The sequence below is a fragment of the Oryx dammah genome, unplaced genomic scaffold (genome assembly GCF_014754425.2).
Source record: "Oryx dammah isolate SB20612 unplaced genomic scaffold, SCBI_Odam_1.1 HiC_scaffold_19, whole genome shotgun sequence".
Lineage (NCBI taxonomy): Eukaryota > Metazoa > Chordata > Mammalia > Artiodactyla > Bovidae > Oryx > Oryx dammah.
In genome coordinates, this window is record NW_024070203.1 from 20,627,998 (window position 1) to 20,633,757 (window position 5,760).

General features: G+C 58.9%; 1 protein-coding gene across 2 annotated transcripts in view; it reads left to right on the plus strand.

Annotated features, from left to right (window-relative positions):
* Positions 1 to 3,633: 3,633 nt before the first annotated feature.
* The window catches only part of ST3GAL1 (ST3 beta-galactoside alpha-2,3-sialyltransferase 1), an 87,332-nt gene continuing 85,205 nt past the window's right edge, over positions 3,634 to 5,760 (plus strand). For both annotated transcript variants that reach the window (XM_040262085.1, XM_040262086.1), the window contains exon 1: positions 3,634 to 3,894. The gene's annotated coding sequence lies outside the window, so the exon portion shown is untranslated. The remainder of the gene's footprint in view (positions 3,895 to 5,760) is intronic.

Here is a 5,760-nt window from a genome sequence, read left to right on the forward strand (position 1 = left end):
AATCAATGCTGCGTTAGCAGCCTGTTCAGTAGTCTAGTTGACCTATAACAGAGTGAGACCTGCCAATCAGATTTCTCTCCTGGAAAAACTAAAACCTGGAGTGGTTGACCAGTTGCCACGATATGGATGGACTGGGATCACAAACATAAAGCTTTTGGGGGTGAACCCAGGACTTAACAGAGAAAGTCTATGGGCGGGGGAGAGAGCAGAGAGAAACAGGAGAGAAGGAGACAGAGAGAGCCAGAGCAGAGACACAGGCTACCTTCCCCCTTCTAGTGCCTCACTTTCAGCATCAGTCTGTACATCTCTAACTTTTTTTTTTTTAATACCTAAGGAAAAGTTGGGCTAGGTCCTTACAGCCCCAAGAATCCAAAGCAAAACGCTGCCCAAAACCAAACACCAAGCTCTGAACTCACCTCTGACAAGCAAGGCAGCTCTTTCCTTTTCTGCACAATCACCCAGATGGCATCAGAGCCCAATAGGATCTTTCCACTCTGATGTGCCAAGAAAGGGGACCGGGAGAGGATGGAATCAATTTTCTTAACCATTATTACTGAGAGCTTTGCTGTTGCTCTGAAGCCATTGTGGGGGTGGATGGGGTGATGGCGAGCTTAAATCAATGACGGGTCTCTCCCGGGAGCTCGTTGTGCAGACACTCCAGTCATGACTGTTACCGGCCGGCCGTGTTGGGAGACACACAGGCTGAGAACCTGGAATGCTCACAGACACACATTCCTGACACACAGCCCCAGATCTGGGCTCCTGGAAACTGGCCAGGGCGTCAGAAGTGCTTTTCATCAAATGTCACGACTGTAGGAAAAAAGGGAGAAGGAGAGAGCCCTTCTCAGCTACCTGGTTAAAAAAAAAAGAAAAAGAAAACCCTTGTAAAAAGAAAGGAAATAGGGTCAGAAAAAGCCTTGGCAGGTTAACCCATCAGAGGCTGGCAAAAGATGTGTCTGAGGAGCATCTTTTTATAGCAGTAAGCTGATGATATACGCATGTTTCATCAGAGTCACTTAATAAGAAATTTCTATCTCACTGTGGAGTCATCTAAACGAACTGCCAAAAGCCCAGGGCTATGACTGAGAGCCAAATTTGATTCTTGGCTGCAGGGCAGAACAGCTGGATGATCTCGGGCACTTACTTGCCCAATCTGATCCTCTCCCCTGCTAGGAAATAACAGGATAGTCTTAATGACTGACGCCTTTTCCATTCTGTAAGGTGCTTTTCTGTACATTATACTATTTGATCCTTGCAGTAAACATTCCTTTATTAATTCAGCTAGAAACTCTTTATTGGGCACGGAGATGGGCGTTGCAGTCAGCCAGGAGCAGTACACATGGTATTCCCTGCCCCCAGCAAGCTGAATCAAATCAGAAGGCCAAAGTCACCAACTTTATAATCAGGAAAACCAACAGGGCACTGCAGGCAGTTGTCCCTGTGAAGACAGCAAGATGATCGTTGCCGCTCTTGTATTTCCGATGACTTGGATGTGGATGAAGCTCCAAGCCGTGCTCCCAGTTGCTAAGTCCCAGAGGTCCATGTGAGAAGGTTCCTGTGGCCCAAAGATGCTGCCACTGCCGAGAACAGCAGCTGATGTTGCTGTTCTAGGCAACACCTCTGCTCCCCTCATCCCGTACGCGAAAGCATTTTGGGGAATGCCAAGAGCACTCATCTCAGGAAGAGCTAAGCCCACAAGATGCTTCCTTGCAGGCCAGAAGGTTCCCCTCCACCCCTGCCCCAACCCACCCAGAACTGAACCAAAAGCCAACAGGTTCAAGCAAGAGGCCTTAGGTCATAAAATACCCAAAACTTTTCTTGCAAACCCTGGAGGCCAGGAAACATAGCCAGATGGCAGTGCCCTGGTGCAGTTTGGCAGGACTCCTGGAAGAACTCCTGCAGATTCGTATGTATGCTTTCTGTTTCGGATCCTCTACCTCCAGTGCCTCTCTTGCCCTTTGTACATCTTTATTTCTCTTTTCCTTCCCTTTCTAGTAGAGAATCTTCTCAGTTTCTCCCCTGCCCTGTTTAATCATTATCTTTTCTGCAGCTCAAAGTATCTCTCCTTTTCTCCTTCATGTCCCAGAAGGACTTGTCCAATGCCAGCACCGCATTCCCTAGGCCAGGCTTCCCCAGCTGTGGGCAGGGACCTGGGGCTGGAGAAGTCCACCACTGGCACAACACACTCTTACTGGGCACTTAATCAATATGCTGTATAGAGTTTTTAGTATTGGGCATATATGCATTCACTTAGTCATCACAGTGACCTTGTGGGACTGATCGCATTACGCCCATTTTCACAGATGGAGAAACTGAGGCACAGAGGCAGCAAGCTTAGGGATTCTGAAACTAGCCTAATTTCACACATCCAAGGAGTGGCACTGCAGACTGGAACCAAGAAGTCTGGTCCTACCGGCCCTACTCTGGAGCATCCACTACATCTCTTTCTGATGAAGAGCTAAGACTGTTCTTTCGCCTTCCATTGCAAAAGGCTGGCCTCTCCGACTGGGGCCGGGGGCACTGCAAGAATTGACTGACCCCCTAGGCCAAGCTGGGCCGTTTTCCTCGTAGCATTCCTCCAAAAAGTTGTGAAAGAGAAAAAGCCCCAATAAGGAGTTAAGAGCTGTAAAACTAGACTTTTTTTTTTTTTTTTTTGGTAATGCCTCTTAAATCCTGTGTCCAGCACTTAGCCTGTAGGACTGGCATTCTGCTACACAGCAAGACGCCAGCACCGCCCCACTTCCCTATAAAGGACGGAGAAGGCGATGGCACCCCACTCCAGTACTCTTGCCTGGAAAATCCCCGGGAGGAAGGGCCCAAATCCGCAAAGCTGACCCCGAAAGGGGGCCTGGTCCTGGCAGTCGGGCTGGCGCGCCCTGCTCTGGATCACGTCGCAGCCCCGGCGGGTGGGAGGGAAGAAGCCGCGGCGGGCAGCAGGGCCAGGGCGGGGGGCCGGGCCGCGGTGGCCCCTCCGGGCTCTCATCTGGGCGCCCACCCCGGGGCCTCACCAGCCGCCCAGCCCCGCTCCCTCCACCCCCGCTCTCAGTCCCCCCGCGACTCGCGCGCCCTTAGAGGAAGTAGGTGGCTTGGCCCCACCGCCGGCAGGGGGATCGGCCCCTTCCCGCTACCGCGCACCCACGCGGGCTCTTCGGAGCACCGCCGCCTCCTTCGCGGGTTTTAGCCCGCGGGCCACCCCCCCAGGCCGCACCTCCCCAGCCTTGCCAGCCCGCCGGCGGCGGCCGTCCCCACAGAGCCCCGCTCTGGGTGGCGATCCGGTCCCCGCGCCGCCTCCAGCGTCTCCCCCGCCGGGCCTCCTGCCGCCGAGCCGGCTGCAGTCCACGTGGCTCGGCGCTCTCGGTTCGGCTCGCCTGCAGCCCGGAGCCCGGGGAAAGCTGAGCCGAGGCCGGGTGGGAGGTGGGGCGGCCGCCAGGGGAGCGCGGGGCCGCGAGGGGCGGGCTCTGGGCGGAGGAAGGGGAGGGCGGCGCGCGCGAGAGGCACCCGCTCGGCTCCGGCGCGCCCCGGCTCCCGGCTCCTGGCCCCGGCCCCTCCCCGGCCGGCCCGCCCGCCTCCCCCTCCCATTCCACCCGGGGGAAGGTGTTCCCGAGACCGCCCCCCTGCTCACCCCGCCTCCCCGCTCCCCCGGCTCCAGCCTCCGCCAGCGGAGCTCCACTATGCCAGACAGTTTCGACACTTTGCAAAGACAAAGACCAGAGCGAGGAGGAAGAGGAGGACCGGGAGGAAGAGCAGGCGGAGAGAGAGGAGGCAGGGGCGATGTGAGCTGGGAACGGGCCGAGTGTTCGGGACACCCTCGTTTTTATTCTCCTCCGGATCTCCTCGTCCCGTACCCACCCCCAGCCCCAGAGCCCCGGAAACTTCCGCGTGTCTCCGGCCGCGGTGAGTGAGCGCGCGGAGCCGGGGGTGCGCGGGGGGCTCCATCCACCCGAGTTGGGGCTCGGGCAGTTTCGTGTGTGTTCTCCGAGTGGAGGGGGTGATGGTCCGGACCCGGGGACAGAGGCGATGGGGAAGGATCTGGGAGTGTGTGACAGGGGCGTGGAAGTGGACTGAGGACCCTGCCGCCGGGAGGGAGGAGGGCACACGCAGGGAGCCCCCCTCCTTAGCAGCGGCGTCTTCGGGGTCTTTGGGAGAGCAAGGAGGTCGGAGCGGAGGGTCGGGCTCAAGGGTATACAGCCGTTTCAAAAAGAGCTGCTGGGAGCTCTAGGGAGCCTACGCCGGGTCTGGGGCAGCGGTCCCTGGGGTGGCCCCAGTGACATTGCACTCGGCGCGCGGAGCTGGCATCTCGCCGATTGGGGCCGCCGAAAGCGAAATGCCCCGCGGGGTCGCTTGTGGGCTAAGACCCCACGAGGAGACGGGGCCGTGCGACCCTTTAGAGCGGAATCCGGGGTGCGGGGGCGCGCGGAGGCCGCCCAGTGATCCCAGTCGAGCGTCCAAATCCGCTGCGAGCAGGCGCGGATCCGGGAGGTGGCCATCGCCCCCGGGGACACCGCAGGCCCGCGTTGCTCGGGATACGGTGGAGAAGTTGGCACCCGGGGCAGGCCAGCTGGACGTGGCGTGTTGAACAGGGAGGGACTGGGGTGGGCGAAAGGGAGCTTGACGGGGGTGGCCCGTGGCAACTCGAAACTGAGTCTACCCGGGATCCCGTTAGGCGCCGTAGCTGCCGCGAAATAATCTGACAAAAGTTAGGAACTTGTCTGCGTCTGGGTTGTGTGACCTGCGCGGGGCAGGGGCAGCTCCGCCGGCGGGCGCGGGAGCAGGCAGCAGTGCCATTGGGGCAGAGTGCCCAGATGGGGGCACAGCCTTGGTCGAAATCGGGACGGTGGCGCAACTTTGAGCTCCTTCTTTCACTAAGCGGGAGTGTGTTTGAGCTTGACCTTGCGGGAGGCAGCGCGGCTGAACTTGAGATGGGTACTGAGGCTCCTCCCTAGCGGGGCACAGTTGGGGCACAGTTATGCCCCAGGGCGCCTACGCTCTATCCCGTGGCCTGGTCTCCCGGGAAGGGTGTTGGGATCTTTTGGGCTCTGCTCGTCCGCCAGAGACCCGAGTCCCACCTCCCTCCTACGCGAGGATCGCGGACAGAGCCTCCAGAGCGTGGGGCTCGGTGGGGGCGCTGGACGAGCGGACGAGAGTCCGCTTGCAAGTGTGCGCGTGGCTGGGGGCTGGGCGGGTCACTGCGTCTCGCGGGCTCTGCGTGTCCCGCAGAGGGAGACAGCCTTGACCCTGAGGGCAGTGACCTCCTGGCTGCGGCCCCGCATGGGGCATCCGCTTGGCTTTCACGTGCCCACCTCCGGGAACCCCTCGCCCCTCCCGGCCCATCCCCTTCCTGGATCCCACGCCACGTGGATTTGCGCCCAGATGGTTCCCCGGGGAGACAGTGAGCACCCACTCCCGCTCTGCGGCTGTGTGTGTTGGGCGAGCGGTACTCGCCAGCTCGGAAAATGAGGTCCGCTGGGGACTGGGTGGTCCAGCTGTCGCGTCTGGCACACAGTAGGTGCGAAAGGTGTGAAAAGGTCCCTTCCTGGGAAGGCGCTGGCAGAGGCCACGGTGTCTCTTCCCTCTTTCTCCCCACGTTTACTATTATTGAATTCGCATCCATCTGTCCTGTCCAGAGTTTTTGACTTCTAGACGTATTTCGCGCACCTACTGTGCGCTGGGCTCAAAGATGGGCTATTCTTAGAAGATGCGGGCGCTACCATCGGGTGTGTGTGTGTGTGTGTGTGTGTGTGTGTCTGTGTGTGTGTGTGT